Source organism: Chroicocephalus ridibundus, chromosome 2, assembly GCF_963924245.1.
Source record: "Chroicocephalus ridibundus chromosome 2, bChrRid1.1, whole genome shotgun sequence".
NCBI lineage: Eukaryota > Metazoa > Chordata > Aves > Charadriiformes > Laridae > Chroicocephalus > Chroicocephalus ridibundus.
Genome location: NC_086285.1, coordinates 13,831,635 through 13,849,320, shown reverse-complemented (window position 1 = coordinate 13,849,320; position 17,686 = coordinate 13,831,635).

The following is a 17,686-nucleotide window of genomic DNA, read 5'->3' as shown; positions in this document are numbered from 1 at the left end:
ACCTGTCCTGTCCGCCCCTCCCTATAGGTGTGACCCCTCTACCCTTTTCCGCTTCTGACCCTCTAATGGGGCAAATAGCAAAGTTAGCTGACCTTGGTTGCTATAGCAACAAGTATAAGCAAGAGCCTCTGTGCATACCATTCCTTGGTATTATCAGGTCTAATCACTCTGAGAGTGAACAGTTTCTGAACAATATGCTGTTAATTTCAAGTTTAGTCAGTTAGAAGAGACCCAGCTAAAAAGTAAAATTACAAAACAGAAAATTGGTTCTATTTTACCTCAAACCAGGACATAAGAAAGATATCCTGGTTATTTAAATGTATAAACAAATATTTAGATAAGCAAATATGGCTTTCCGAATCGAGGACTATACTAGGGTTTGGTTTCCATTTCTGTTTGTATTACTGGCTTACTCAGTTACCCGAGCCAGTCCTCTCATCTTTCTTCATCATAATTTTCCCAGTGGTAAATAGAGGATAAGACATTTCCATTACCTAAAAAAACTTCCTTACAAGGTGTTTTGAACATACAAGTGCCTATAAGATTAGGCATTGCTAAGTTATAAAACAGGGAGTGGAGGATGTTTACTCTTCCTCACTCCCCGTGATGACCAGCTAAGGCACGATCCCCAAGGGCTGAGCTTTTCCATGGATATGTTATATCACACACAGCCTTATAGGACTCTCAAAAGCCCGGCATGTAAGGGAAATACATAATTGCATTGTGCTGGGTTTTATTTATTTCATTGGGTAGAACAGGCATGGAGATGGTTCTATCTTTAACCTAACACATTCACGTCAATCCTATGCATACATAAAAATAAGATACTCCAAAGTCAAGAAATGACAAGCTAAAGTTTTCCAGGCAAGGTTAAATACGCTCTTTGGTGCCAACACATTATGATACGATTCTTAATAATATGACCACGTACTATTTTTAGCTCCCATAGGCAGTAGTCTTGTGTGGAATATTAAGACTAAAGTGTTCGTGGTATTTTTTTTCTCTTATTCTTCTTTTCCTGCCTTCCTTACATCCCCCTGCCTGAAGTGTATTTGATGGCTTACAGTGTGACTACATTAAAATTAAATGGTAATAGTCAATTATCCAATCAAGCAACAACTTCCAACAATTCACAAATTCCTCCAAGGTAGATAATTATTTAGCAACTGAAAACACTGAAGCTTCTTGAATCACTAGCACATATGACCTTCCATTTTCTGCAAGTTTGTTTTCTGGTGTATATTAGAAACACTCCGCAGTGGACAGAACATTGAAAACTCCACCTGTGGTTCCACCAGTCTTGGAAACATATTTTGCAAGAGGAGGGGGGGCTCATAAAAAAAAGAACAAAAAAACCCAAAACCAAACCCAAAAGACTATCTGAATTAATTTAACTGATAACAACCCAGAAGATTCCATCTCTCCATTTTCTAATTAATTAAAGAGCACTGGTATAAGTACATCAAAAATGAAAAATTCTTGTGGTGTGAAAGGTGTCATCAATTAATGCATAGAACACACAGCTGGGGCCATTTATTACTCTGTTTTTGTCTTCCCTTCCAAAGGGCTGTCTCTTCAGCTGACGTAAATCAGTTGTGATTTAGTATATCTTTTCCAGGTTGAGGAAGTGGTCTAAAGTGTCTTTGGTAGCATAGTGTCCCCACTTCCATTAGGTGTTGCACAGTGCTCAGTGGATACGTATTGTACATCCTGGTAAAATGATATAATTTCTTCTGTCATTTTATATATTATGCATGGCTATTATTCCCATGTAAATTGTGCCAATTAGATGAAAATTTGAGAAGAAAGTAAAAAAGCTATTTTGAGTCACATCAGGATGTGTCAAGAACACATCAGCTTTCTCCCGATCAGTGAAATGGGGCGTCTGTTATTTCAGTTAATGTAGCAGGTCCTATATCCTTTGTTCTGCAGTTTTACGAAATGATCGTGATACCCCTCTCTCTCTCTGAAGTGCTCTCTCCCTGGCCACATCTGCACGTATTTATAACTGTGATCCTTCTGGTACCCTGGTGTTCTGCTTCCTGTTTTTAATTCTTTTCTTCCAAATTTGCTTTTTTATCTACCTAACCTCAGAATTTTATTATCTAAGTCTCGTAAGAGGTACAGGGGATCTTACTGTCGTCCTGGCAAGATTCTCAGGTTAAACATATCTGCAGGGGTGACACCTGGAAGATCAGGAGATGTCCCAGACCACATGTAGGTGTCTAGGATCGACCTCAGCTCTGGACAGCCCTGCTGGAACCTGTCATTTGCACTAGGGGGTCAGGTGCTGATAAATCTTGGTTTAGAATAGATTAACTTCCTTATTATCTGCCTTTCATCCTGGATCATTTTTACAACCCACACACAGTTACCTACTGCTCTTATAGCTCTGCTCTCACCATTATCTGAGGAGCAAATTCGAAGCCATTTGGAGAGAATGTCTAAACGAGATGCAGTCATTACACAGACTGTAGTTCACACGTATCCTGAAGTGCCCTCTAGGGGGAAATCAAAAATTCTGTCCATAGAAATGTATGAACTCTAGGTGTCAATGTTTGTGGTGCTGAGGAAAAACAGTGGTGCACAGCGAGGGAGCATGAGCTTCCAAAAGTATCCCGAGGACATCAGCTGCCAGGGCAAAGTCAGACACCCTTCTGCCTGATCTCCCAGGTCCCTGACTCCTGTGTTCCAGGCTGCACAATGACCCAGCCCCTCAGACGGATGGTGCATGTGCATTTAATCCCTTAATTTAGGGACTCATTTGGGGGAGCTGCATTTTTTTGACACTTTTGCAACTTAGGCAACGCTTCTGCCAGTGGAGTATTAGGAGGAATGGTACCTAAACCCTGCCATGATGCTGGATCCCAGTGTCTTAAAGACAGCCAGCTGCAACTATCAGATAAACACTAGGCCCAAGCAGGAAATATTTTCTGAAATACAGTCTTTCTTCAGGACTTCCAGCAGGCTGGCTGAAGTGTCCTTGCACTCAGTGTGTTAGCAGCCGGGGACCCCTGTGGAAGATCTTGACATCCCTGCACGCATCCCTGCCAATGCCTGGCATCTAATGCCTTATCATTTTTTTGCTCCTCCAACCCAAGCTTTACAGCACCCAAGCAGCTCCCTTGCATCTAAATTGCTTAAAGTCTAATTCTAACTAATTCTAATTGTCTATTTAAAAGGATTGTGTATGTGGAATAAACAACAAATCAGAGTGGCATGCAGAGGCTAGGAAATCCTATGACCAATACATTGTAATCCAGAGACTGTCTCAGATTCAAACTGTTTTCTCTGGAAAAGTCATGTCCTTGGGAGCAGATGCATTCCCTAAATAAAGAAATCCTAATTGTAGCTTATAATCTTTCATACATCATATGTCATATGATATGATACATCATATCATACACACCACGTTTATGAATATAAGACAGGAAGTTACAAAAATTGGCGAAGTGTGAATCTCAGGGACACTTGATCAGTAGGACACTAAAGGAACATAAACAACCTAGCCATGGGAAGCCAAAGATAACTGAAAGTACTGTCCCAATATAAAACCCTGTTCAAGGCCATATTCAGGTGTTTTAATGAAAACTTACAGAAATTTCACCATCAGTGTTAGCAGGGAGTGTATAAAAGGTGTTGGATAATACTAGGTCCTAAAAGAGCAATTACACTAAAGCCAGAAGAAAATATTTCAGTAGCTAAACAAGGTAAGAGGAAGTTAATAGTAGATATTAACTATTACTAAATAAGGTTATGTTAATGACTGTTAAATTCAACATTTGAAATTCATTGTTATAGTGCGTTTTACTTCAAGCATGTACATGAACATGTCTGTGTTACTTACAAAAGTCCCTTATGTCGGGTCTTACAGAGGCACTTCCAAATTTCAGAGTTTTTTCACTTCACTAAGAGAAATTTTTAGGTCTTCCAGTAAACTATTAAGTATATGAGCAAAGCACAGTATTACGCTTAAATTTGCTATGTAAAATAAATGGAATAGAGTGAAATTCCTAGAATGATATCTTCCAGATGGTAGTTGTTACAATACAATTATATATTTCCTTGCATGTTTAACTTCAGCATGAACTTATCCAGCATACCTGAAGGTACTTACTTGCAGAGCCTATTACAGGAGCACAGGGAAGCTATGCTACATAGCCATTTGCTTGTATAGCAAATGGAAAAGACGGAGATGTGCAATTAATCCTCTCTCCGCTATTGTTAAGGAGAAACTATAGAGACAAGATTGCATATGTAGGCAGACCATTAAGTTTCCAGAGTCAGGCAGAACGAAGCTGGGTCTGAAACAGCTTACTTCCAAGAATACCAGAGAAAATCAAAACAGTGTACTGACTTGCCTTTCTCCTCTCATGCTTGAGTGCTGAACATGCTGTTTACAGGCATAAAGCTAAGTTCATGAGTTTAATTTTAACATCACACTTAAATATATGTCTTAAGAGGTTTTTGAGAGCATTTATACATGAAGCTTTTCCTCTAAGTCTCTTCCTTTGGGGACATCTAATACAATTTCTCTTGCTGCGTGCTCAAGTTCCACATTAGTTACTCTGCGTTTTCCTTGATTTATAGGACTTCATGCAAACCTTTAAACCTCTTCCAAAGGTAAGCACGGTGAGTGGAATTTCTGAGAAATCCTGAGTAATCTAAAAGCCCAAGTCCCATTCACTTTCAATAAAACCCGAGTGCTTGAGGGCCAGGCTTTTAAAACACTCAGTTACTCAGGTGAAAATACTTGTCTAATGGGATTTACTAAAGTGCCGTGGTTAGTCTGAGACTGTTCTTTGCTTATCTGCTCTATTTATATTGTTTACTTTATTACTTCCTGCTTAAAACATGTAATAAATTTTCTCTCATATAGTTTTATTGCTGGTTTTTTTGATAGATTGTTCTTCCTATGGTAAAGTGGCTCTGGCCAGAGCTTCCCCAAGTGACTGCTTTCTGTGGAATTCAATCTTTTGCATTTATTACTCATTATCTGTTACAAAAGTTAACTTCTTTAATTTTGCTGCTTTTCCACAGTTCCCTGCTGACAGCAGTGAGACCCAGACTCACAAAGGAAATCAGTCACTGCCACACTGACTTTCTAAGCAAGCAGTGAGGGAAGTGTGCTTCCACCGATGATGAGGTCCTTCACTGACTAAGTGGGGTATCTGTGAATCACTGTTATGGAGAAAAACTCCACCTGAGGTGAAGCGTCAGTACCTGCCTTCTACTGCGGCTGTTAAACACTGGGGACAAAATTCTAGTCTCACTTTTAACTCTGTGAATCTGAAGTCCTTTGACTTGAGCATAGATTTATACTTTTGGGGTCTCATCCAACTCCCATTTGGAAAGTTTCCACTGATTTTAACTAGAGTTGGACCAGACCTGGAGTCATTTCTGTTGCAACAATCTGGTTACCTTATGTCAGGCTTCCTTCTCAAGTGCATAAACTTCATTACTGAACGTTCATTGATTGAAATGAAATTAAACATCAAGCTGATCATTTATGCAGACTTATTCCCTACAACAGCATGAAGTTAACAGTTTATTTATGTCAAAGTATTAATTTTCAGTTATTTCCATGTTCAGTTTCCAGCAATTTAGAATAAGCATCTAAACCTTGAAATTAAGCTGAGCCCTTCTTAGTTAACATCTAGTCCTCTAAAGTTAACATCTTAGTTGAAAATCACAATTCACATACATTTCCAGTGATAAAATACTAACTTGGAGTGATATCGGAGATTTTTCTGTCACCAGCTGGGACATATGAGCATTGGACTGGATAGAGCCTAGCAGGTCACTGAGTGTACTTCCCTGAAATGGGGAGAAAGAACCTCAGTATACGTCTACTTTAGAAGGATCCTTTTGTACATGACACAGCACCAACATCATAGACTCCAAAATATTCACCAGCAGCATAGAGAAAACATTAGCTCGGGCATAAAAGACTAAAATCCACAACTATAATCTGCCAAAGGCAGGATTAAGAGCTTTACCAGTACATGTTTTATTAAGGAAACCTTCCAGGTGATGCTAAGAGGGAACTCATATCCCTGCTACAAAGGAAACCAAAAGAGAAAAGTAGTAGTCTCTATGCCTCTGGCCTCAGGGAGACACTCCTTCCACCCAAAGTGGCGATTGCTTTAATCCCAAAAACCGAGAGATTCTAATGTCAGTAAGAGCACCAGGGCACGAATCTACAGCCTGATTCCAGCAATGGCTAGCCTCCAATGTTTCAGAAGAATACAAAAAGGAAAGTAAAAACCCCCAGAAGCTAAATTATTCAGCCTGTGGGGAAAGAAAAGAATTAAAGCCTGAGAGGCCAAAGTCACTTATAGTACATTTGAGGAAGCTAGCAGGATTAGTGTGTTCCAGGCCACCTTGTTTCCTAATTGTGTGAGAAGCTCTGTCTTCACTAATTTGAAGCATATCTCTCCTCAGCTATTTGCAAAGCAAGATGGAAAAAGTATTCCCCATCTGAATGTTGATTCCTTTGTCTGGAAGATCTTTGTCACTCTGTGGAACTAGAAATGGTCATTCACGTAGATGGGCTGAGGGAGGTTTTCAGGCCTAATCTGAATGTCATGTAGACATACCCCATAACACTTTCTTTCCACTATCACAGTATCTCAGCAACTCACAATGTCAAAAATATTTGTCCCTGTAACACTCCCAGGAGTGCTATACACCTCAAAGAGGAACTGATATGCAGAGAGGATGAAGGGAGGTTTGCTTTCTACAGATTTTGGCAATGTCTTTGTATGTTTATTAAAAGGAAATTTGTGCTTTTAAGGGATGATTTGGAGGACTTGATTGAAATATTAGTTGTAGCATTCATAATTGGTGTTTGGATGTGCCCGCTTCTCTCATTTATTCTCATTTATTGAGAGGGAAAGCTCTCAACTTAAGACATTTCTCTGGCCTTTGGGGGCACGTCAGTTCTTTCTGTAATACCCCTCTAACAGTTACACAGCAGGCAAGTCAAAATATCAGTCCCACTTTTTAAAAAAATATCAAGAAATGGATGTATTTTGAATTTCACAGAATCCGTTTCATGATCCCATTGCTGGCATGTTCTGTCATTATAAAATGGCAGAAATAAGAGGTAGGGAGCTTGAGTGCATAAAACCAGGATTGCTATGCAGTGTGAAACCTCGCCTTCTTTTAGACAGGGAGAAAGTTTGTGATACCATGCTGCAGAACTGAGACGTCAGCCTGGATCTGGGAGGCAAGCTGTGTCCTCTGTGGTGGCACCTCCACTGGGATAGAAATGCTGCAGTCGGAACTATCACTTGCTTGTGAAGAGAGGTGCTGTCTCTCGGCAGGCTCCTATGTCCTACAAAATGAAAAAAATTACAAAAGGCCTGTTATATTAAGTGCATTATTAACTGCAATTACGTTTCTGTCCTCATTTTATTCCAGTAGTTCCTAAAAGAGTATTGCTTGGAAAAAGTATTACACTGCCCAAGTAAGGAAGGTGCCAGTCCAACGTCAGTACGTGGATACAGCAAACATCACTCTGGAACAGATCAAGAACTGGGCAGCTTGTTTGCACTACAGGATAAAACCATCCTTTAAATATTCGGGACTTGTTTGTTTTGCTGTTGTTTTTTTTCCTCATTTATATATTTACTCTAAGTGAAAGCAGCAGGGTTGATCTAGATTTATGGCATTTTGGAAAACTGATCTTGTCTGCTTTTACTAGGTGCTCTACAAACTACTTCAACATCGAGTATAGAATCTCTGCTATGAAAAGATGCTGCTGCTGGCTAGATAGTCTCATTTAAGAATGTATAGCAAAACTGAAATAATTTCTTTTCCATTTGTTCTAAAGATTGTTGATGTACTAATAAAAAAGTGCTTAAGCAAAGCCCAGTGTTAAAGTTTGAGATAGAATATCCTCTCCAAACAATAAGGAGCTATTGTTATTCAAGGCCATCCTTACCTGGTCTTAGTAACACCTTGTGGCAAAATTAATTTACTTTTAAAATTCCAGTTGCCATATCAACTTGGTGCAGTTGTTCATGTGACTTAATGAGATTCCAAAATAACTATTTCATGAAGAAAAAAGCCAGATGAATGGAGATCAATGAAGAGAAGGTGTTTTTTTTTTTCCAGTTACTCTATTTAAACATTAATAGCTGTGTGATGAAAATGCTTCTTGTAAAAGCAAAAATACTCTTGTATTCAGAGCTACTGTACTCTAATTTCTTCTGTGATATAATCCTTGGAGCCATCACACTTTGCAGCAAACAGAACTTTGGGCAAACTTTGCAGCAAACAAACTTTGCAGAAGCTGCGCACTGTGCCTCAGCTTGATAAGCAGTTGTCTTCAGCTTTGTACCCATTACCCTTCCCCTGAAAGGATGAATGTCCATAGTGGTCTGTTCCTTAACACGACAAACACTGTTGTGTTGAGAACTGCCGTCAAGGAGGAAACACGCAGTGACGTAATGCCGAAACCATAACATTTTGGCATCCATCTGATTTGCAGGGGATGAAAACAATGTTACAAATCTCATTCTTACTGCTGTTACTGCTTCATGTTAACTAAAGCTGACAGGGAAAGTTGGAGGAAGTAACTGATAACAAGAAATTAGGCTTCTTTTTCACGTTTGTGAATTATCTCTGAACACTCTACAATTACTTTTAATATATTTATTATTTGAAAATAATTTACAAATAATTCATAGGCTACAGAGGGTTTGAGGAGCAGTTACGGTTATTTCATATTCAGAATCTGAAGTGTGTGGTTGGCATTGGTTGAATTGGTAAGTCATGTGATACTGTTTTAATATGAATAAATGAAAATGGCTTGGGATGCAAATATTTACATTTTTTAGAGCCAAATTTGCTGATTATTCATATTCTCTATAATTAATTTAAAAGCCACACTTCTTGCAAACCTGATTGCTAAGAAATATGACTGGGATTATACTGGTATTTCATACAAAGTAATTCTAGAGTATATTAATTCAATATTCAGCTGAATTTTCTTAGGCAAGTAATTTTGTTATTGGCGTAGATATAAGTACATTTACCATAAACTGGAATAATTTCTGAATGGTTTCTTAAAGAATACTATAAAAAAACCTTACCATTATAGAAATAATATACAGAACAAATAAAGGAAGAAATTCACATGAGGCTCATCAGTTGTTTTGTTTATGGGTGTACAAATACCTTATAGTTATTGTGTTTCTTTTTCTTACCACAGGATTCTACTAACTAAAACTTAATTTAATCAGTCCAATAATATTGTACAAATGTCATTCAGCTAGTTTTGATTTATGTTGCTTTTTAATTTCAAATAGCTTTCTCAGTAATCTGGTTTTCTGGATTTTATCAGGCTTTTATCTCTGGCCTATAACCTATCCAAATTATTACTCTAATTTTGTTCGTATTGGCACATACCACATTCTGACTTTGCATTTTCTCTTTTATGTTCTTTTATTCTAACTTTTATTAATCTTCTGCTTGTCTCATGTGCTTTTCTGCAGTAACAGCTGGGAATTTAAGCCATTCTTGATGCTTTGAAATTTGGCACTGATAGCGTGCCAACCAGGACAAAGATTTTTCAGCTGTCTTTGTTGTTAGGGTTTTGGTTTTTTTCAGTAAAAATGTTTTCATTTTATGTCTTTATGTACTGGTTAGTACAATGTGTGTACTATCACTGCCTAATATTTCATGAATATGTAACAGAAATCATCACAATAAGCGTTAGTAAACAAGATGAGGAGTAAGTACTCATTTACGCTATGTTTGCTTTAGGCCATATTCTGATATTTTTACCCTTGTTGAGTAAGTAGTCAATGAAAAATAGTGTGGACTCTTAATAATGTGGGAAGCAGCATGCAGGTGTGAAGAATCAGTTGCCAGGCGTAAGCCCCAGCTGAAAGACTTAAATAACAACTGACAGCAAATTAAGGAGCTTAGAGGCCAGTGGGGGGAAGTCAACGTTGCAGATGGTCTTGCCTAAGCAAAGGTGGAGAGCGTGGTGTCTGTTGTCCTTTGAATTTATTCTTGCTTGCACTTGATGTGAATGCTACGATTTTTGTGTGTGTGTTTTTTTGTTTTTCTTTTTTTTTTTTCAGATTGCCTGAAGTTTTTGTTTGATTTTGTGAAAATTAAGCTAAATTAAAGAATTGTTAGTTAAGGTAGTAGTAGTAGTCTGGGGCTGGAGATCAGCCTAAACACCTGTTACAGGACGTAGCAAATGTCAACAAACCAAAATGTGAGGGGTTTTGGTTGTGGGTCACTTTTTTTGGTTTGGGTTTGTTGGTGGGTTGGTTTTTTTCCTTCCCCTTTCAGCATCGTTTGGGCAAAGTATTTTTCACGTCTGGTGCTCCTGTTGGGTGATGTTACTGTATTTCCTTATGCAGCTCCTGTACTGTTGATAGGGTTGGCTGCAGAGTGTAGTAGGTGCAACAATTCCTGTACGTAGCTTTGGATCCTGTGTTTTTATTTTTTTAATGAAATCTAGGAGTCTATACCATATAATGACGTGGAAAGATTTGTTTTATGGCATTACAAAAGACAAAGCTTACTTCTGACAGGCTTCAAGAGAACTTCTTGTTTGTCCTGAGTATTTTGGAGAAGCTTAAAAAAAGTACTTCAAATAAACATTACAACTATGAGCAAGAATTTTATAATAATGTAGGGAGTACATTATTTAAAACAAACTTAAATATAGCAAGGCTTTTTTCATCAATTGTACTTGGCGTATAGAAAAATCAATACTGTTTTCAGGGCCCACTTATTTATCGTCTCTCAGCTCAGTGGTTGAAGTGGTCTATAGTAAATTATTTGTCTGTCCTTGTTCATCTTGTTTAGCAGCACGGTGTTCCAAGCGTGACCACCTGATCAGGCTGCGAGGCAAAGTGACAAAGTCATCTTCTGCTCATTCTGGAGTTGGGACAGTTCAAGCCCCTGTGAATAAATACCTGCTATGGCCCAGATACATTGATGTAGCACGGTCAAGCAGGCAAGTCTGCTGAACGTCTTCTGCTTTTCAGGCTTCCTGTCCTCTAACCACATCTGCTTGGGCTGTTTTAGCCCACTTTTGTGGAGAGAACTCTCTCTGTGCCACTGGTGTGCAAAACTTTTTGTACCCAAGCTGTGCTTATAACGTGTGGAACACTGACAAGGTTTTGGAGGCTTAAAAAATGGGTACATGGATATTAATACAAGAGGTTATAGCTCTTGGCTTCAGCTAGGGAGTAAACAGATGCTTCCTAGAAAAGTTTTTTATTTTTAAAATATAAATCTATTCATGACTTCCTATATTCCTCAGTTAAAGTAGTTTACCTGTCTCATTCTCCCAGCTCTCAGCCCTTGCCATGATGGGGCATGCCTCTGCCTGCTCTCTGCTTCCCTGGGCCACAGGTGGGTCAGACAAAACTCTCCAGTTCTGTGAGGGACTGAGCAGAGGTGGATCATGCTGGGAAAGAGGACAGGAGGGTTGGTACCATGGTGTGTCTGGTGGCGGAAATGCTGCAGTGCCCAGACATTAGTGGGAGACAACAAGGAAGAGAGGAAGAAAACAATTGGGGTCCTTGGGGGGGGAATGAACTGCGGGGCTGGGGACCAGGACACCAGATTCTGCGTGGTTCTGTCATTTCTGCAAGTACTGTTCAGCAGTAGGAAGGATGCCTTCATTTTTTGCTGAACTCGTTATAGCTGCCACTTGTGCAGCCCAGGTCACTGACTATGAGCCACGTACAAGTACCATTTGGCGTGTGCACCTTCAACTGCAGTCTTGGTATCACAGGTGCTACTTGTGGAAATTACAGGACTGATGGTTCAGCTTCTCTGGGTTTTTGGCTACCTTAACAGAAGTGCTCTGTTGCTACATTGATCAAAAATACAGAAGAAGCCGTGATGAGGAGTGCCACTAAGCTGACCCAAAAGAAGTTATCTTAGAGAAGAACATCTAAGTTCCCTTAACTTTCACCTCCTTGATGGGAGGGGGGAAAAATTACACAATTATATACTGCTATATACAACTGGCAGTATGCCTGTTGTCACAGTCTTGTGACCTAACTGATGACCCTAAAGCACAATGTAGGAAACAGGACTGTAAACAATGTAAAAAAACTTTAATAATAGTTGCCTGTTCTTAGGTAGCAGACAGACGTGTGACAACAGCCTTTCTTTCTCTTCCTAGAGATCGTGGTGGGATTGGAGGAAGGGGTGGTGTTGCTGGGAGCTGTTAAGAAAAGTTTTCAACACAGACTAACAGCCCATGCTGGCAAGTGTGAAGCTCATCCTCTTGATTTCCCAATCTGACAATCTCTGATGTCATGCCAGCGGGAACAGATTTCTGTAACGTCAGTTACGTGTAATGTTCAAACTGAGGCTTGTGAATATTTATGATACTTGGCTAGCTAAAAAAGATTTTATTGCATTTAAAGATAGACCTTCAGATATGAAAATATGAGTTCTCCTTAAAAAAAGATTGTACAAGGGACTTAAGCTCTGAATTATACTGCACACTGTATGATAACTTCCTCCTGACTGAAAGCCAGAACCGATGCCTGAACCTCTAGAAATAACATGGAAACGATAGCGTTAGTCATGAATGAGCACTTTTTTTCTTATCCCATGTAACGATTGTGAGCAAAAACAAAGTTCTGGGGGTTTTTTTTGTTTTTTTTTTTACTTTACTAGAGGTCATTATTTACTTTGATGGAAACACAAATAATTAAATCCAGAGTAACATGCTGCAGCATGCGTGCTGATACATGGAGCAGTCCATGTTAGTGTTGGCCTTTGAAGTACTGAAAAACTGGTCAGCTATATGATCTGTAACTGAATCATGGAATCACGGAATCTTCAGAGTTGGAAGGGACCTCTAGAGATCATCTAGTCCAACTCCCCTGCTAGAGCAGGATTACCTAAAGCACATCCCTCAGGGCTGCATCCAGGCGGGTCTTGAAAATCTCCAGAGAAGGGGACTCCACAACCTCCCTGGGCAGCCTGTTCCAGTGCTCTGTCACCCTCACTGTAAAGAAGTTTTTCCGTGTATTTGAACGGAACTTCCTGTGTTCTAGCTTGTGCCCATTGCCCCTTGTCCTGTCACTGGGAACCATTGAAAAGAGCCTGGCTCCGTCCTCCTTAAACCCACCCTTTAGATACTTGTAAACATTAATCAGGTCTCCCCTCAACCTTCTCTTCTCCAGGCTAAAGAGTCCCAGCTCTTTCAGCCTTTCCTCATAAGGGAGGTGCTCCAGTCCCTCAATCATCTTGGTTGCCCTTCGCTGGACTCGCTCCAGTAGTTCCCTGTCCCTCTTGAACTGGGGAGCCCAAAACTGGACACAGTACTCCAGTTGTGGCCTCACCAGTGCAGAGTAGAGGGGGAGAATGACCTCCCTCGGCCTACTGGCCACAGTCTTCCCTATGCAGCCCAGGATGCCATTGGCCTTCTTGGCGACAAGGGCACACTGCTGGCTCATGGATAATTTGCTGTCAACTAGGACCCCCAGGTCCTTCTCCTCAGAGCTGCTTCCCAGCATGTCCGCCCCTAACCTGAAGCCTCTATCTTATTGCCTGTCTAATTCTGTTGGGCCAATGGTCAGTGTCTGCCTAGTTTGAGACTTTTGTCACAGGTTGCAGCTCAAGCATAGTTTATTTGAGAAGTTTAGTAGTTGGTAAGAAAATTAATCCTTGGTGTTGTGTTTAGAGAGGATTCTTAAATATTTCTCCTGCTGATCCTTCTTTCCATGCCTTTAACCATTTTGCCAGTGATGCTGTTGGGCTCTTGATTCCACTCTGTGGCCCAAATCCCACAGCAGAATTTGGTTTTTAAGGTCTATGGTAATACTGTGGGCTTCATATTGCAATCCTTTATTTTGGGAACCAGAAGGTTAAAGTCTTTAGGCTAGTATATTGTAGTTTTGCTGACTTGCTCCAGCTAAGGATCTAGCCTTTGGTTCATCTAATCATGTATCATCTGGATACATCTCCATGTATTTTCCTGTTGCCTTCAGGTCTCTGCTTGGCAAGGCACTACAGTTCTCTTCCTAATGTAAGCCAAGTACAAAGTAAAGGCTTCAATGATAAGGTGTTAGCAGTGGTTAATTTACCCTAAAGTTCACCTCATACATGCGCGACTTGGCTTGAAATGAAGTTATTTGGCTTTGTTAATCAGGATTTTTTCTGCTTGGCAACCAGCTTTCTGTTAAGGTGTTGACATCACGGAGCGATTTTACTTCTGACTCCTTCATCCACTGCCCTTTCTCTGGCACTTCACTCCTCCCGTGTTGCTGCGCAGCACTTGAGCTCTACAGGGAGATTCATACAGTTACTTTCTTCAAGAAGAGGGTCTTTGGATGCACGTGTTTATAAGGCAGTGTTGGTGCAAACAAAGGCAGAGGGCCTCCCCAAAGCCTTGGCCTCCACATCCAGAGGAGCACTGGCAGAAATAGAGACAAACTCCTGGACTTTTCTTAAGAAACCTGGTTATACTGTACAGCTATATTGGAGAAAGACATCTCAGTCTCACTGATCTTTCTTTTGTTTTTTCCTGTGACTTTGTTTCTACCCTCTGCCTGCAAATTTTCAGCAGTATAGGAGTTAAACATCACATGTTGCACCATAGACGTGTGTGGTAGGGTATAGGGAGTAAAGAAAAGAAAAAAAATAATCAATAGAACAGATACAGTAATGTACTCCAAGTTTATTAAGGTTGAGTTCTCTTGAAGTAAATGGCTCAAATCAGATTATCAAGATGTTTTAGAGTGCACAGACATAGCATTATAGAAAAGGAACTGTAAGCTAGTCCAGACCCTTCTTTTAGCATTCTAATTTAAAGACAAATAGGGTCTCTGAGGGACTCCCTGAACACTTACTCTTTTCCCTCAGCTCCTGTAGCAACTACAGCAACATCGTCCTGGCCAAGGGAAATGCTGCACGTCTTCCTGGTTTGCCAATTGCCTTTATCAGCAGCTTCTCCCTTGTCACCTGCAGTCTTGCCTCGGGCGAAGTAACAACCACTATTGTAAGATCAGCCTGAAGAGCTGTGCATGCAGTGATGAAAAGATACCTCCTTCCCCTACCTGTTTGTGCTTTCGAAACCAGCCCAGCGAGATAAATTGCAACCACTGCTGTCTCCTCACTTGCTTGTTCATTATCCGCCTGTTAACTCTTGTGCTATTTTTCCTTTGAACTAATTTTGCATATCAAATGTTTTATTGAAACCCAGCAAGATTAGATCTATTCTGCTTCCTCCCCCCCCATGAAATCGGTTGTTTTATCTCAGGTTTGTGGCTACAGAATGGTGGCATCCTGCTCTGCTTTCCTTTTGCAGTTGCAAGCTCGCTGCTTACTTCAGCTCTGATACACCTGGCTGAAGGACCAGCTGACTTGGTTTGCTCAACTCTTAGAAAGCTTCATTTTTTTTCCCTCACCCCCTAGAAAAGGAGTTATGTGCGAGTTAAGTGAGCTGAACTGCTTTATTAATTGATGAGAGGAGTTTCATTGCCGGTGCAAGGCAGAGTGAGGCATTGCTCAGCCAGAGAGAGTGGTGAAAAGTGCTCCTCGTGCTGGCAGCTGTTAGAAAGCAATCAGGTTAATTCTTGGTAAACCCCTATTGTGGTTTACTCCGCTTTCAGTTTGTCTTGGTCTGTAATGTGCTTTTCAAACTGTTTTTCTGTTCTATAGTTTTGTTCCTTGGTTCAGAGTTGTCTAACTCATTTCTCCCTATGTTTTTTAGATATCTGTACCCCATTTACTCTTCTCCAGGTATGTTTGCTATTTGATGTTTAACCAATATAGTATTTGACCAGTAGCATGCAGTAATCCTCTTCTAGAATCCTGGATGGGAATTATCCCTCTTCCACCTCGAGTATATTTGCCTCTAAACTTTTCTTTCACCTTAAACATCATAACTCTGTCTCTAGTTGGATATCCTGCCCTCGTACTCTTCACATCATTGCTCTAGTCGCGAATATGAAAATGATGGGAATTGTCAAGAGACACTGAAAAATGAAGCTGAACTGTAGCACATTGTACCAGGGAGTATTGCTTTTAAAATGGTACCTTTTTAATCTGAACAAGAACAAAGTTCTCTGGAAAAAGTGACTAAGGAAGGTAGTGATGATAGCCAACAGGGTAAACGCAGCTTAGTTGAGATGCTTGTCCTTTGAACAGACTAGATGGATTTTCAATGTTTGGAGAGTCATGGCATAGGTTCACAGCAACCAGGTCCCTGAAGAAATTCTCTAGTAATGGGGAAAATCTTTAACATAGTGACATTACCACTTCAAGTGAGGAGTCCTATGAACTTCCATACAGTTTCCAAAAGGTCCTGCAGAACTGCTGGAAACATTCCACCAACTGGGATGAAATGGAAGTCAATGCCAGAAATCCTTAAGCAAATAATTTTATTTTTAGTTTCAAAAGGGTTATTTTATCATTTTTATTTTGTCTCATGACTAAGGGAAAATGGAATTAGAAAGCAATTTAGATTAAGAAGAATACACTGTAGCTGTAAGTCAACGTTTAAACTTTATCTCAAAATGCAAAATACATAAAATCAGGCTGAGCTTGGTGTATTAGGAGATATATTGGCCTCCTCTATTGGGATCTCTATGTGCGGACCTCATTTGATGTAAGTTGCGAAATTAGGGTTTTCTCTGGAGAAAAGCAAAAATGAAAAAACTTCTTGATGAAAAATCAAATAGACATAAGAGACTAGTAAGTTTTGCACTTTCGTATCTTTTATCTGGGATTTGTCTTCACTTCACAAGTAAAAGCTTCTTTTAGCATGAAGAGAGCTAACAAAGTCCAACGCACTCAATTTTGCAGTGAGGTGAAGTTTTAGAAAATCCTTTTATTTTTCCAGACAAAGCCTGAGACAATCTTATCTTGAAATCTCAGTGAACTTATGCTGACTTTACATTTTGGGGAGCAAAGGGTTTTTTCTTCTAGCCTTGCATACAAAAAAAAAGGGCAAATTAAAACTTAGTTTCAAATTAAACTCTCATACTTTTTAAATATGAAGTGATTGCATTTAGGATTTCCCCATCACTATGACAAAAGGTAAGGTCATAACTCTGTTTTCTTTCCCCCAGTCTGAGCCCCTCCTATAAATAGAGAATTCAACTCCTCATTCTACCTTATTGAGGAAGACTGACATACGATACCAATCTGCTGGTCTGTCTGAGACCCTTAACTGTGAGCAGGAGCAAGATCAAATAATTGCCAAATCTTAACACATTAAGTCCTAACAGGGACTTTAAAAGTCATCTTTTTTCTTTTTTTTTTTTCTTTTGAGTGGTGTGTTTTGTTTTTGTTTTCTTTTTTTCCCAAAACTAAGCAGTCCTTTCATCTTAACGCTTCCTTGTTCTAAACAAGATGTGCTAGTTTGGTAATGTGAATCTTTGGAAAGTGCCATTATGTAAATTCTACAGACCCTAAGAATTAATGAATTTTGAAATCTTTTTATTGTGCTTATTTAATTTATTTACATTCCAATGATAGTCTTCATATGAAAGAAAATATGGAAGCTGGAGTATTTTGGTGTATTTTTTGTTTTTTACTCATCCATAGTCTGAATCATAGAATTAAATTACTTGAAGTCTTTCTTTAAAAGGAAGGCATTTTTGCAACTGCACAGAAACTTATGAGACACATCCTTTTTAATCTACTCTTTGTTCAATATCAAACTAATTTTTTTCTTAAT